We start from the raw sequence: 17,223 nt of genomic DNA on the forward strand, positions 1-17,223 counted from the left end.
ATTATATTAAATTACGAGTTTGAATATAATTGATATATTAATATTATTATCATTACTTTCAATAATATTATTATTGATATAAATACTAATATTTGTATTAGTAATATTATTAATTCTAATATAAAACATATATATATATATATATATATATATATATATATATATATATATATATATATATATATATAACATCTGATATGTAAAAGTAGTTATATTATTATTATTATTAATATTATTATTATCATTAATAATATTAATATTATTATAACTAGTAATATTGTTAATATCATTAACAAGATTATTATCATTAGTATTGATTAAATTATTAAAATTATCATTATCATATTATTATTTATCATTTATTTTTATTAGTCTATTTATCAATAATATTATTATTATTAGTAATATTATTAATAGCATTATTAATAGAAATAATATATTTGTTAATTATCAAAATCTATATATATATATATATATATATATATATATATATATATATATATATATATATATATATATATACAATTACATATACAGCTATATATATATAAATAATGTTATATACATATGCAGATAATTACACATTATGTTAAATATCACAATCACCTTTAGATTATTTATCTGATGTTAAAGTCTATGAATCGTACGAATTGAATTATAGATTTGTATCTGTTCTTATTTTCTTCCTCTCCTGTATTGATTGTACAATCTATCGATTCAATTTAACTACAAAACAAATTGTTAATCGAATCTTATGGCTATCTAATAACACTTGCACTCTACATAATTCACGCTGCAATGTAGAATAGAAAATCAAACAGAAAGACAGAAAAATTAAGATACACATACATATATCCTCTCTCACCTTTCTCAAATACAAAATCACCACCTTCATTTCCTTGTTCTCATTATTCGAATAACCGAAGACCACCGTGACAATCCTCACTATCTCACTCTTTTAGCTTCTTCTTCGTGAACACCATGGAAACAACCATCTTCACAATCACCTTTCCTCTCCTCTCTCTCACATCTCTCTATATCCCTGTAAATTATAGATATATATACATAGATATGCATTGAGTGTAACCAAGTCACCACCACCATAATGTTTTCTATTTCAACCCTTCACCAAGATCACCCAATATCGCCATATCATCTTTTCTGTTTTTCCTACGACTGCTGCAAAGATCGATTCTGTTTCTACGTAATCTCTTCTGTTTTGATCGCGTGAATAAACCTTACAACCCATCCATCTCTATGAAAACCCACTAAAACATCGAACTCCCACTACACCTACAAACATCATTTAATCATTGATGCGTGTTTTCTGTTTCTTGTATCTGTTTCGATCTAACAAAAGCCCAAACCTCACAAACCTGCAACTGCAGCAGTTCCCTCTTATTTATGTTCCACGAACCAAAGCTTGAAGATGATAAATAGTAACAGATGATGACGTGATTAGTCCTGAATGAAGATGGTATATGTGACGACCCGAAAATTTCTGACCAAATTTAAACTTATCTTTATATGATTTCGATACGATAAGCAAGGTATGAAATGTTGAGTCTAGAAAATTTTGAAACGATGTTCATATATTCAATTGACCTTTGACTGTTTCTGACGATTCACGAACAATTAATTATAAATAGATATGTGTGAATGCATATATAAATGATTATATATGTAAATAATTATATATAATAAATTAAATAGGTTACTGAACTATTATAAGATAATTTAATATAACCAAAACTTGTTATTTGAATATGTATAGTATATTGACTATAAATGATTTCGAATATGATTTGTCAACGATTAAATGTATACCTTAACTTATTTGTTTCAAAATAAATAATTAATATATTTATCTAAGTAACTAAACTTAATATTTAAAACAATATTATATATATAATAGTTGAATATATATATATATATATATATATATATATATATATATATATATATATATATATATATATATATATATATATATATATATATATATATATATATATATATATATATATATATATATGATTGCAATACATAATTTATATTATATGTATATTGTAAAACCTTTAGATATTAAATATTTAATATATGCTATTATGTGATAATTAAATATTACATAATTAGTAAATGATAATATTAATATGTTAAATATAATTACAAGTTAAGAATATAGTTGTTATTATAAAATTTTCATTTTTTTTCTCTCTTTCATTATTGTTATTAGTATTAGTATCAAAATTAGTAGTATTAATATTATTATTATTAGGATTACAATTATAACTTTTAAAGTTATGATTATTAAAATGAAGATTTTAATTATAAATATTATTATAAGAATAATAAAAATTATAATTAAATAGTAATTCAAATATTAATAGTTATCACTATTATTAAGTATTATTAAACTTATTAAAATTTTTATTGTTATTAATAGTTCCTATTTTTATCAAAATTAATAATAGATTAATATCATTAATTAATATTATAGAATTCAATAAAACAGTTATATATAAGTGGATAAACATATAAATAAAATTATATAAGTGTAGTTATATATAAATGGATATATAATCAGATACAAAAGAATTCATATATTAATATGTATACAGAAATATATACGTATATAATGCAAATAAATTGCCTACTTGCGTATTCAGTTCTTAGTCACTATCCTTCTGTTAAATTTGTCTCCTTAATTGGTAAATAAATCGTTATCAACAAATCACAGGCAAATTCAATTCTAAACTCTGTTATAGTCGATTTTATTTTATATTCTAAGAGAATATTTTCTTTGTCGAGCCAATCAACTACAAAACAACTGATAATGGATTCGTTATGGTGGTAATTATATTTCTTATTCTTATATAAACCTCTGATAATGCAGTTCGATTAAAAAGAGATCAGTTAAACTAAAAATTTTTAAAAAAACCATCGACTGCCCTGTTTCTTCACTTTTTGCTCATAAATCAAATTCGAATAAATTACCAAAATGTAAAAATGCAGTCATATTAGGATTAAGTTATGTAAACTACCTGCAAAGTTTGAGGCTTCAATTCCTTTTCTTGATTTTTAATTCCTAAGTCAAAGTTTATTTCTTAAAAAGTCAAAGAAGTTGTTTATAGCAAAATTCGAATCGATTTCTATGTTTTCTGTTAAATTGAGGATTTAGAAAGTTTCAAATAATGATTGTGAACCAGTTTCATGTTATAACTTTGGTTTAAAAATGTCTGGAAATTCGAAATCGATTTAAGTGTTCATAATTTTTTTTCGACTCAGCAGACTTCTGTCATATATACATATTATATTTTTTTCTTCTTCTTTCATTCTAGTAACATAATGAACCATCAACAACTATTCTATATTGATGGAAGAATATAAATTAGTTAAATGAGTGATTCGATTTTTGGAGTTGTAATTTGGTCGACTGGGATGATAAGGAAGAAGATGAAATTGGGATAAAAGTAATACGGTTTATATTAATTGAGGTGGGTATAAATTCAGAAAGACTAAAATGGATGATTGGTTATGGGTGTTTGCGTATAAGTGGGAGGTTTAGGTTCGAGCCCGGGCAATGACATATTTTTTTTACAAGGCTTATAAGGTAGTTCCCTTTATTATTATTTTTATTTCTTTTTATTATTATTGTTATTATTATTATTATTATTATTATTATTATTATTATTATTATTATTATTATTATTATTATTATTATTATTATTATTATTAGATATTATTATTAACTATATGACTAGTATCATTATCATCACTAATATAACCTATGATATTATTATTATTATTATTAGTATTAGTATTATTATTACTAGTATTATTAGTAAGTAGAATAATTATTGATATCATCATTAATAATAAAATTGTCGTTATTATGAATTGAGTATGTTAATAACATTGATATGACACAATTTATAATAAAAGTTAATATGGTAAAATTATGGAAAATAATTATGAATTATATGAATACACGTAAAAATTATGATTATAGTTACAAATTAATGTTATAAGAAGCTGTAGGCATTAGTATAGAAATTTAACACGAAGGTTATAATTATTATAACTATGAATATACAGGTTTTAATAATATCGATAAGATAACAAATATAGAAATTTTGGATATAAATATTATTATGGAAATGTTTAAAATTATAATTAAAGTATGTTTTAAAGGAATTATTAGAAGTCTTATAATTATTGTTATCATAATTATCTTTATAAAACTTAGTATTATTATCATTATTAATATCATAATTTTCATTAACATTATTATTATTATCACTTTTATTATTATTATCATATAGTATCAATATTATTACTAATACTAGTATTAATATAATTATTAATTTCATAAACAAATGATCTTCATATAAAAGATATATTTAATATACATAACTTAACTATATTAATATTACTATATATAAAATAAAGATATAAAGATAAATAATGAAAGTATAAATTATTAAAAATAACAATTACATCACTAATAATAATATATAAATTTATTCGATTACAAATATACATTTTAATATATATACAAATGATATAGGTTCGTGAATCCGAGGCCAACCCTGCATTGTTCAATATAGTCATATGTATTTTTACTACAAAATACATTAGGTGAGTTTCATTTGCTCCCTTTTTAAATGCTTTTGTAATATATATTTTTGAGACTGAGAATACATGCGCTGCTTTTATAAATGTTTTACGAAATAGACACAAGTAAATGAAACTACATTATATGGGTGAATGATCGAAGCCGAATATGCCCCTTTTTAGCTTGGTAGCCTAAGAATTTGGGAACAGACCCCCAAATTGACGCGAACCCTAAAGATAGATCTATCGGGCCCAACAAGTCCCATTCTGGAATTTGGAATGCTTTAGTACTTCGATTTTATCATGTCCGATGGGTGTCCCGGAATGATGGGGATACTCTATATGCATCTTGTTAAGGTCGGTTACCAGGTGTTCAATCTATATGAATGAATTTTTAAACACTTGCGAGTGTATGATTATTGAATAAAGGAAATCTTGTGGTCTATTATATTATTGAAAATGATTGATTATGATAAACTAATGAATCCACCAACCTTTTGGTTGACACTTGAAAGCATGTTTATTCTCAGGTATGAAAGAAATCTTCCGCTGTGCATTTGTTCACATTAGAGATATTACTTGGAGTCATTCATGACGTATTTCAAAAGACGTTGCATTCGAGTCATCGAGGTCATCAAGATTATTATTAAGTCAATTTTAGTTAGATATATTATGAAATGGTATGCATGCTATTAACTTTCGTTGTAAAGAAATATTGTCTTTTAAAATCAAATGCAATATTTGTAAAATGTATCATATATAGGTCATGTACCTCGCGATGTAACCAAATGTAATGTATTCATCCAGATAGATTAGGATGGGTCATGAAAGTATAGATGATGATACGTTATACGATTAATGATGATGATGAAGTTTACGTTCCCATTTCTTTTGCCTTTATAGCCCACACCTCTTTAACTAATGAACCCAATTGATGACTTGGCCACCGAATATTTTGATTAGTGGGGACTAGTACAATGAAGTGGGCAACAAATGCTGTTGGAGTTTTCTCATTTTTTTACCAAAAGGAATGGATGAGGTGGGGACTCACGCAAAAGAAGATACAAAGAAGACAGCCATATTTGTTAGTCACTTTATTGTTAATAATTACATGTGGGATGTTAGATTTCTTTTTCTTTTGAACTATAAATCCATGATTTTGATTTGGAACATGCTGTTGGAGTTTTGAATTCATATACATGGAATTTGGGCCATTTAAACTCATGTTGGGCCGAGATCAGTGATTGGGCCGATGAAGTATGAACTGTTGGGTTGTGGTTGATTTTTTTTTTCTGTTGGGCCAATTAATCTTGGACCAGATTATAGTGTTGGGTATTATACCTACTAGTACCCATTACTTTGATTACTGCTATAAAATTTTGATGGTGACGAGCTGCAACATCCGCAAGCGATAACTATATGATGATGATGATGTGGTGAAAATACGATTGTGATGATGATCACGAATATAATGTTATGACGTTAAGATAATGATGATAAAATCATGGAATATGACGATGATAACAATCATGATATGATGATGTTGTACGTGATCATGATATGATGTTGATGTTTATGTTGGTGGTAATGTACAGTAATGAAGATGGTAATGGAATGATGATGATTGGATAATGGAAGATGATGATGAGGTTAAGTGACTATGATGTTGTTCTGATGATGATGAGATCGTATGATGATGATCATGATGGATTCAGGATGATAATGATGGATTAGGATGAGGATGATGATAAGGGTATAAATTTTTATTATTTTTATTATTGTTTTATTATTATTATTATTTAGTTAAGATATTATTAATGATAAGTATTTGAATTAAATATTATAATTAAGTTAAGATTTAAATGAAGTATTATTATTAATATTATCATAAAGATTATTAGTATTATCATTATTGTTATAAAATTTTCATATTTATTAAAATTATCATTTTTATTATCATTAAAACTATTATTATTATTATTATTATTATTATTATTATTATTATTATTATTATTATTATTATTATTATTACTACTACTATTATTATTATTATCATTCTTATTATTAAAAATATTAAAATTAATATTTGTATTAGAATCATCCTTTATAAAAAGATTAACTTTATTATTAGAATTATCATAAAATTTATCATAATTAGTATTATTTTTACTATTATTATTATTAGTATTATTAATATATCAAATAGGGATTTTCTATATAAGAATATATTTGTGACATAAAACATAACTATATTAATATTTTTGTACTAAATATTAATTATCTATTTAAGGTATATAAAGTAAATAAAATTAATTAAGTTATTAATGAAACACATATTTTAAAATAACAATTAAAAACACTAATAATATATATATTTGTTCAATTACCATTATATGTGTTAATATACATAATTGAATATAGGTTCGTGAATCCGAGGCCAACCCTGCATTTGTTCAATATAGTCATATGTATTTTTACTACAAAATACAGTATTGTGAGTTTCATTTGCTTCCTTTTTAAATGCTTTTGAAATATATATTTTTGGGACTGAGAATACATGCGCTGCTTTTATAAATGCTTTACGAAATAGACACAAGTAATAGAAACTACATTCTATGGTTGGATTATCGAACCGAATATGCCCCTTTTTAACTTGGTAGCCTAAGAATTAGGGAACATCACTAATTTTGAGAATTAGTGCACCCCTAATTGACGTGAATCCTAAAGGTAGATCTATGGGAACTAACAACCCCCATTCTGAAATTTAGAATGCTTTAGTACTTCGAGTTTATCATATCCGATGGGTGTCTCGGAATGATGGAGATATTCTATATTTATCTTGTTAAGGTCGGTTACCAGGTGTTCACCATATGAATGATTTTTTATCTCTATGCAGTTTGCGAAATGCCTGGTATGAGAATGATGTTTATGAAATATCAAAATATTGTGGTCTTTTAAAATGATGGAAATAAATATTTATGATAAACTAATGAACTCACCAACCTTTTGGTTGACACTTTAAAGCATGTTTATTCTCAGGTATGGAAGAAATCTTCCGCAGTGCATTTGCTCATTTTAGATATATTACTTGGAGTCATTCATGACATATTTCAAAAGATGTTGCATTCGAGTCGTTGAGTTCATCAAGATTATTATTAAGTCAATTATAGTTGGATATATTATGAAATGGTATGCATGCCGTCAACTTTTGATGTAATGGAAGTTTGTCTTTTAAAAAAAAAACGAATGCAATGTTTGTAAAATGTATCATATAGAGGTCAAGTATCTCGCGATGTAATCAACTATTGTGAATCATTTATAATTAATATGAACGGGTCCTTTCAGTTAGTATCAGAGCGGTGGTCTTAGCGAATAAGGTCTTGCATTAGTGTGTCTAACTGATAGTTGATTAGATGCATTAGTGAGTCTGGACTTCGACCTTGTCTGCATGTCAAAAGTTTTGCTTATCATTTCGTGTCGAAAATTACCTGCTTATCATTCTTAGTCTAGACACGTCTTACTACCTCTATTGCATAGACAGTGTATAGATAAATTCATATCCTAGCGTATCTGTTATTGTTACCTTTGCCTGATAGCTTCCGTAGATTCCTCCGTAACTTATGGGATTTTAGTATTATATATGCATATGTAAATTATGTATTCTATGGTACTAATCTACATCTTATAATCTATTTCTTATCAAAAATCCTTCATCTGATCGTACGAGATGAATCCCTCAACCAGTTCGAGTCCCTCAGATTTCGATAGCTATTCCGATAGTTATTCCGACATGGATATTCACCTAAGCTCCGAAAGCGGTGTCATCAGAATGAATCAACTAATCAGCCATCCACAATTCATCTGATGGGTTCGTAGTCAACTTAACCAATGGAGATGCGAAGAAGACGATCCTTTCCATCCACCACATTCCCTCTTGACGATGAACTTGAAGCACTTACTGGTGAACTTGTCCGCAATACCATTTTCTCTCCCATTTCTAAGTATCTCGTCATGATTATATACTATCTCAAATTCAAAACCTTATTCATCCGCTCGTCTGAACTGACAATCATCCCGGTGTAATAGTGGAAGTCAACGAGCTTCGCGCGCGAGTTGTAGCCGTGGAAAATATGGTGCAAAACGTACCAGCTTCAGCAACATCACCGGCACCAATAGTACCATCAGTAACAGCACCCGTGTGACGACTCGGAAATTTCCGACCAAATTTAAACTTTAATCTTTATATGGTTCCGACACGATAAGCAAAGTCGGTAATATTGAGTCTCAAAACTTTAGAACAGTTTATATGGTTTCAGATAATCTTTGACTATTCCCGACGATTCACGAACAATGGTTTGTAAATAAATATATATTTAATAAATTGTACTATAACTACAAGTTTGAATATAATTGTTATATTAATATTATTATCGTTACTTTTATCAATAATTGTATTATTAATATTATTATTCATAATATAACATATACACACATATATATATATATATATATATATATATATATATATATATATATATATATATATATATATATATATATATATATATAATTGTTATGAATAAGATATTATATTAACTTGATTACTAAAAATTATTATTCTTATTTAAAGTTATTATTATCAGTATTCTTATTAGCATTATTATGAAATTAATATCATTATTATCTCTATTATTAGTTTTATTAATATTATTAATATTAATATTAAATATTAATGTTTTTATTATAAATATTAATATGTTTCGGTACATATTCAATAAATCAATACAGATGTATTATACAGAAAAATTACAGTTTCATATAAATGCATATATATACACAAAATACAGATATAATTATATACAATTGCATATACAGATATATAAATATATAAACATCGTATATGCATATATGAACACAGAAGTGAACGAATTTTGTTTCCAATCCTTTTTTAAACTGTAGCTGATTGGTTTCCTTTCGTACAAATCAGAATCTAAAACAAAAGGATGAATCCAAATATTTGTTGACAATCGTGATCAGTCTTCATTTTTATTCCTTTCCATTGATTTGATCCTTCCTGTCTTTGATCTTGTTAGACGTCGAAATCAAATTCACAAATACAAACAATTTCTGTTTCATGTCTCTATCGAATTCCTATTCTTTTTGTCCTTCTTTTCTGGCTCGAATAATTCTGTCAACGATCATATTAGGTGAGCTGTAAATAGGATATAGTAAATTGATATACCTATCTCTGTAAATAATATACATTATAATTATAATACATATACATAGAGTGATAGAGAATGACAACTGAAATCTTGTGTGATGACGCGGGAATTTCCGACCAAATTTAAACTTGAATCTTATATGGTTTCGACACGATAAGCAAAGTCTGTATAGTTGAGTCTCAAAAAGTTTGAACTATTCATGCATTCAATTACCCTTCGACCATTCCCGACGATTCACGAACAATTATATATATATATATATATATATATATATATATATATATATATATATAATCTGAAATATATTATTAAAAATGTTATGCGATTTAGCTGTTGAAATTATAAATGCAAATAGTTTATGATTTAAAAATATAAACTTGTTAAGTAATAAATATATACATAATATTTCAAATTTATATTAAAAACTTTGAGCACAGTATTTAAAGATACTAGTTTTATTATCTCAACTAACATAATAACGAATAAATGTATATTAACAATAGCAGACTAATATATGCAATATATATACATGGATTCTATAAATAATCAATATTATGTGTATATTGTAATATATATATATAAATATTAAATATCCAATATATATAATACATAGTTATTACATAATGTATAATATTAAATATAGGTTACATTATAGTTACTATAGTATTGTTAATAATGTTACTTTAATTATTAATGTTAACATTAATATCGGATCTGATACATGCATTGTGTTATATTATTTTTACCTCTTTTGTAATTAATAATATTAACCTATTATCATTATTATCATCTTTAACAAAATTATTATTATCAATCTATATTATTATTATTATAATATGATAGTTATTATTTTTAATATTATTAATGATACTATTATTAAGAGATTGATTAATTATTGAATTTAAATTAAATATAAAATATATAAATAAGCACATTCAAACGCTTAATTTTATCTGTTCTATTTATTCATCTTTCTGTCTCTTTCGCTCATCTGTATACCTGTGACCTGCTGTCGATTCCTTACCACTATAAACAACCTTCATCCAATTGTTAATGTAAGATAAATCATTTATTTGAACATTATACAGCTTGGGGCTGTTGTCAAGATGAAAACCACAGAATTATATTTTTTTTTCTTTTCGTAAACCCATTTTATTCCATAATCAATTTTTGGATCAAATTAAGAATCTGTTAAAGCAGATGTGTTAGGATTTATCAATCCAATCTACCTGAAAAATCTGAGCTCTTAATTCGTGGAATCAAAGATGAATTTACAAGTCAAAGTTGTGGTTTTTAAAAGTCAACATTCGTTCTTCCATCAAATTCGTGTCGTTCTTTACAACTCAAGTTAAATTGAGGTTTTGAAGAGTTTCAATGAAAGATTTCTAACATATTTCATGTTATAATTACTGGCTAATACATTCTAAAATTCAAAATCTAAATTTTTTTTATATAGTTACGACAGCAGCAGGAGCTGTTATTTCAATATTTTTTTTGTTCTTTTATTCTGTTAATCACACAAGTCACCTCTGGCTTAGTTGAGAAGTCTGAAACCGAAAATTCAGTGGTTAAGATGTCTTGTTGGTTCTTTGCCAATTTTCCATTCGTGAGGTTGAAGAAGGGAAATAGTTTGATACGGGTTATAAGAAAATGGAGAGGGATTAAAAACAGAAAAGTAATCAGCAGAGCCATGGTCTAGAGTGTTAGTGAGTGAGCGGGAGGTCTCGGGTTCGAGTACTGTCGTGGGAAATTTTTTTTGGAAAAGCTTTTATATTTCATTTTTATTATTATTATTATTATTATTATTATTATTATTATTATTATTATTATTATTATTATTATTATTATTATTATTATTATTATTATTATTATTATTATTGTTGTTGTTATGATTATTATTGTTATTGTTATTAATATTAGTATTATAGTTATTATTGTTATTAATATTACTAATATATGTAGTAAGTAACAACTATTATTATTATTAGGTATTAGTAAGATTATGATTAATATTACTATCACTTTTCTCTTATGTAACATCATTATTAATGTTATTATTAGTATCATTAATAACAATAGAAGTACTATTAAAATTAAGATTATTATTATCAATGTTATTATGAAAATATTACGAACTATTATTAATATTAGTATTAATATCATTTATGTAATTATTAGTATTATCATTATCAATAAAATTATTATTATTACTATGAGTAAATCCTTGTTATCAAAACTAATATTTTTAACAGCTAAATATTTTGTACATAAAATATACTCTTTACATATACTAAAAGTACATTAATATTTCATATACAATATATCAAACATATTAATAGTATTTATATAAATACATACATATAACTAACTAAAGATTTTAAATATAATACTGATCATATAATATATTTAGATATATTGACACGACTAATTATATAAAAATATTTATCATTTTAAATATATATACAAAATAAATAAATATAACATATAAAGTAAGATATAATATAAGTAAAAGTTTTAATGGATTTTACAATAGATTCTATATAACTAAAAATATATAAATAACAAATACTAATAAATGAAATTATGTGATTTCATTATATATTTTAATAATTATACAAATGATATAGGTTCGTGAGTCCAAGGCCAACCCTGCATTGTTCAGTTGTTTAATGTCGTTATAAGTATTTTTACTATAAAATACAGTATGGTGAGTTTCATTTGCTCCCTTTTTAAATGCTTTTGCAATATATATTTTTGGGACTGAGAATACATGCGCTGCTTTTATAACTATTTACCGGAATAGACACAAGTACTTAAAATTACATTCTATGGTTGGATTATTAAATCGAATATCGCCCTTCAAGTCTGGTATCCTAAGAATTTAGGGAAATGGCCCCTGATTGACACGAATCCTAAAGATAGATCTATGGACCTTGACAAGTCTCATTCGGGGTACGAATGCTTTAGTACTTCGAGATTATTATTATACAGACGAGAGGTTCTGTTTGGGGATATTCTATGCATTAAGTTAACGTCGGTTACCAGGTGTTCAATCTATATGAATGATATTTTTGTCTCTATGCATGGGACGCTTATTTATGAGAACTGGAAATGAAAACCTTGTGGTCTATTAAAATGATGGAAATGATTATTTATGTTAAACTAATGAACTCACCAACCTTTTGGTTGACACTTTAAAGCATGTTTATTCTCAGGTACGAAAGAAATCTTCCGCTATGCATTTGCTCATCTTAGAGACATTACTTGGAGTCATTCATGAAAAAATTTCAAAAGACGTTGCATTCGAGTCGTTGAGTTCATTAAGATTATTATTAAGTCAATTATAGTTAAATATATTATGAAATGTGTAGTGACCCGGAAAATTTTGACTAATTTTAAACTAAACTCTCGATACGATGTAATATTCTTGACACGATAAGCAAAGTCTGTTAGGTTGAGTCTCAAAAAGTTTGAACTGTTTTATATATTCAATTAACATATGACTGCTCTCGATGATTCACGAACAACTATTTGTTAATAGATATGTGTGTATATATATTGTTGTTATGAAAATATGGAAATTTTCTGAAGATTTTTTTTTTATTCACCACTGATATAACAACGGAGTACGAATTTCAGTCCGTGAATGAAATAGTAGACGACGGCTAAATTTATCACACGTTTATATATATATATATATATATATATATATATATATATATATATATATATATATTATTTTATAATTATTATTATATTATTATTATTAAATATCTATATCCATTCTTGTCTAGGAATCACCAAAAACAAAACGATTTCATTTCAACTACTGTACTTAAGTTGAAATTTGATGCATCTTTCTTTTCATTCCATTTACAAGATTATTACTGTGTTGGTATTATTATTATATTATTATTATTAATTATTAAATTAAACTATATAGTAATATATAAAATCTTATATATATACATGTATGAATTACATGATAATTAACAAACATCTAACTCTTCTATCTCGTGCCATCTTCAATCATCACAACCACCGGCACTCTTCACCACTAGTTGAACCACCATCGACCATCTATGGACACCAACAACCGCCACCCTAGTGATCTTGTTTCTTGACTCTATAAATAAATACATATATATGCATTGATGGATCACACATAACCATCAACCATTTGTTCCTTGTCTCTCTGTCGACATCGACCACAAACCACCCAAAAACAACTTGCTATTGCTCGACTTGTTTGCTTCCTGTCCCGATCAAGCCATAACCCGCAACCACATTTGAACTATTACCATGAATTTAATGATCGTAAACCACTCACCTCCTTGTTCACTTTTAAACGGCTAACTCATCAACCACCCTCACTATTTTCACTAATCTCCACCATATCAACATCACTATTATTCTAAGATCGTTAACCCAACACCATCAACTTCTATCACCATCTATCTCCCATTCCCGACACCATACACCACCCTACCAAAGCTGGTCACCCTTTCTTCATCACCCGAAAACCATCACTCACTTCCATCTTGTTAAACTGCCACCTTCATCCCTCTCTATATCTCTCTCTAAAATTTTTAATAGTGAAGCATACCATGAATCACCATCGTTGGTTGCTGCAACTGTTTTACTGTTTACGCTGTTACTTCTTGTGTTTCTGTTACAACAGTGAAAACCAAGATGATTGATGAAGGAATATTTTATATATGGGATTGTGAGCTGTAAAGAAGAAAGTGACCATTATTGTTATATTTTTTTTTTTTGTCGAGTTCCTGTACAGCCACGAATATCATGTGGGGATTTGAGTTGAGCCATTATTTTCCTGTTACTAATTGGGTTGCATAATTACTTGTACAAAATGGGCCGTATATTTCTCTATACTTGTTGGACCAACACCTGATTCATATTAAATTCATGCTCCTTGTTGAACCGATTTAAAAACGATGATGATGGTGACAGTATAAAGTAGGATGGGCAGATAATAAAAACGATGACGATGGAGGTTGAAGACGATGAATGGTACGCGAGTTTAATTGATGATGATGTAGAATGATGAAGATTGTGATGGTGGATGATGATGAAGATGTTGTATGATGATGATCATGATGGTTACGGAGAAGATGATGATCAAGATTATAGTAATAATAAAATGAATGATGAATTTATGTAAGACAGTAACGATGATGAGGATGATAGATACGATAATGATGTATTATGATGAACGAGATGATGAAGTATGATCATGAAGATAAGATGATTATGGTATTGATTTTAACATGATGAAGAATGACATGATGTTGTAATTATGATGATGTTATGTTGATAATGATCACGATGACATCTAAGATGATGTTGATGGTGTAATGATGATGATGATAATGATACGTATTAATAGTGATGACGATGTTAATATGATACAAGATAATGATGATGATGATGGTATATCGTTTTTTACCATTATTATGATTATTATGATTATTATTATTATTATTTTATCATAATTATTATTAATATTATTATTTTTATTATGATTATGAATCGAGTATGATGATGACGATAATGAAGATCGTGATGATCATGGACAACAGTGATGATGAATGACGATTATGATGGATGACGTTTAGTAGGGTATAACTCTTATTATCATAAAATTTTTATTATCATTATTTTTATTATTATTATTATAAGTATCATTATTTTTAATATATTATTATTATCATTATTGTTATTACAATAAAAATTAATTACATAAAAACATACATAATAAAACTATATTATAATTACTTATTTATTGTATACAAGATAAATGTAATTAATTAGGATATTAATGAAACACATAATTAAAATAACAATCATAGCACTAACAATATATAAATTTGTTCGATTACAACTATGTATATTAATAAATATACAAATGATATAGGTTCGTGAATCCGAGGTCAACCCTGCATTGTTCAGTATCATCGTATGAATATTTTTACTACAAAATACAGTATGGTGAGTTTCATTTGCTCCCTTTTTAGTTGTTTTTGCAATATATATTTTTGGGCTGAGAATACATGCACTGCTTTTATAAATGTTTACGAAATAGACACAAGTACTTAAAATACATTCTACGTTGAGTTGTACCACTGGCATATTTCCCTGTAGCTTGGTAACTACTATTTACATGGGTATTGTAAACGCGAATCCTGTTGATAGATCTATCGGGCCTGACAACCCCAACCGGACTGGACGACCAGTATTCAACGGTTGCACAGTACTTCATTTCGATGACTATACTTGGTACGGTGTAGTAAGATTTCATAATAAAGGGAATATGCGACGTTGATTAAATGTTAAGTATGGTTACCAAGTACTCAACCACTTAGAATGCTTTACATACACTTGCGAGTGTATTATGTTTATGATTATGAAATCTTGTGGTCTATTAATATATTGAAATAATTGATACGATAAACCTATGAACTCACCAACCTTTTGGTTGACACTTTTAAGCATGTTTATTCTCAGGTACGAATTAAGTCTTCCGCTGTACATTTGCTCAATTTAAGGACATTACTTGGAGTCGATCATCGCAATGGGACCAAATGTTGATGACTTCGTCCAGGTGGATAAGGACGGGTCGTCACATGTGGTATCAGAGCGTTGGTCCTAGTGAACCAGGTCTTGCATTAGTATGTCTAACTGATAGTTGTTAGAATGCATTAGCGAGTCTGGACTTCGACCTTAGTTGCATATTATACGTATTGTATATCATTCCTAGTGGAAAATTTCCTGCTTAGCATTCCTAAGTCTAGACACGTCTTACTGCCTTAATTGGATAGAGAGTTTATAGATAAATACATATCTTAGCGTATCTGTTACTGTAGACTCTATCTAACACGTTTCCTTAAATCCCTTCATAATCTATGGGATCTTCTGTACTATGTATAGGTATTCTATATAATTAGAATATCATCCGGTATCCGAAACACCATTTTTAGCCTCATCTCCTGGGTAGCTTGTCACGATTATCTTCTATCTAAAATTCTAAGCCTTATTCATCCGCTCGTTCCGATCGGCAATTATCCCGGAATAATAGAAGAAGTCAATGAACTTTGCGTTCGAGTCGTGGCGTTGGAGAATATGGTGCAAAACTTACCAGCTTCAGCAGCATCACCGGCACCAACAGTACCACCAACATCAGCACCAGTACCACCAACAACCCAAGTTTCAACATCACATGTCTCAACATCTCCTTCTATACCTCAAGTATAACCATCGTTCTACATATCGTTCAACATCAATTATCTTCGTTCTACGTATCGTTATACCCCATTTATCTTCATCCAACACGTCAATTATGTAATCTCGAATGTTTGAGAGA

The sequence above is a fragment of the Rutidosis leptorrhynchoides genome, chromosome 9, assembly GCF_046630445.1.
Source record: "Rutidosis leptorrhynchoides isolate AG116_Rl617_1_P2 chromosome 9, CSIRO_AGI_Rlap_v1, whole genome shotgun sequence".
NCBI classification, from domain to species: domain Eukaryota; kingdom Viridiplantae; phylum Streptophyta; class Magnoliopsida; order Asterales; family Asteraceae; genus Rutidosis; species Rutidosis leptorrhynchoides.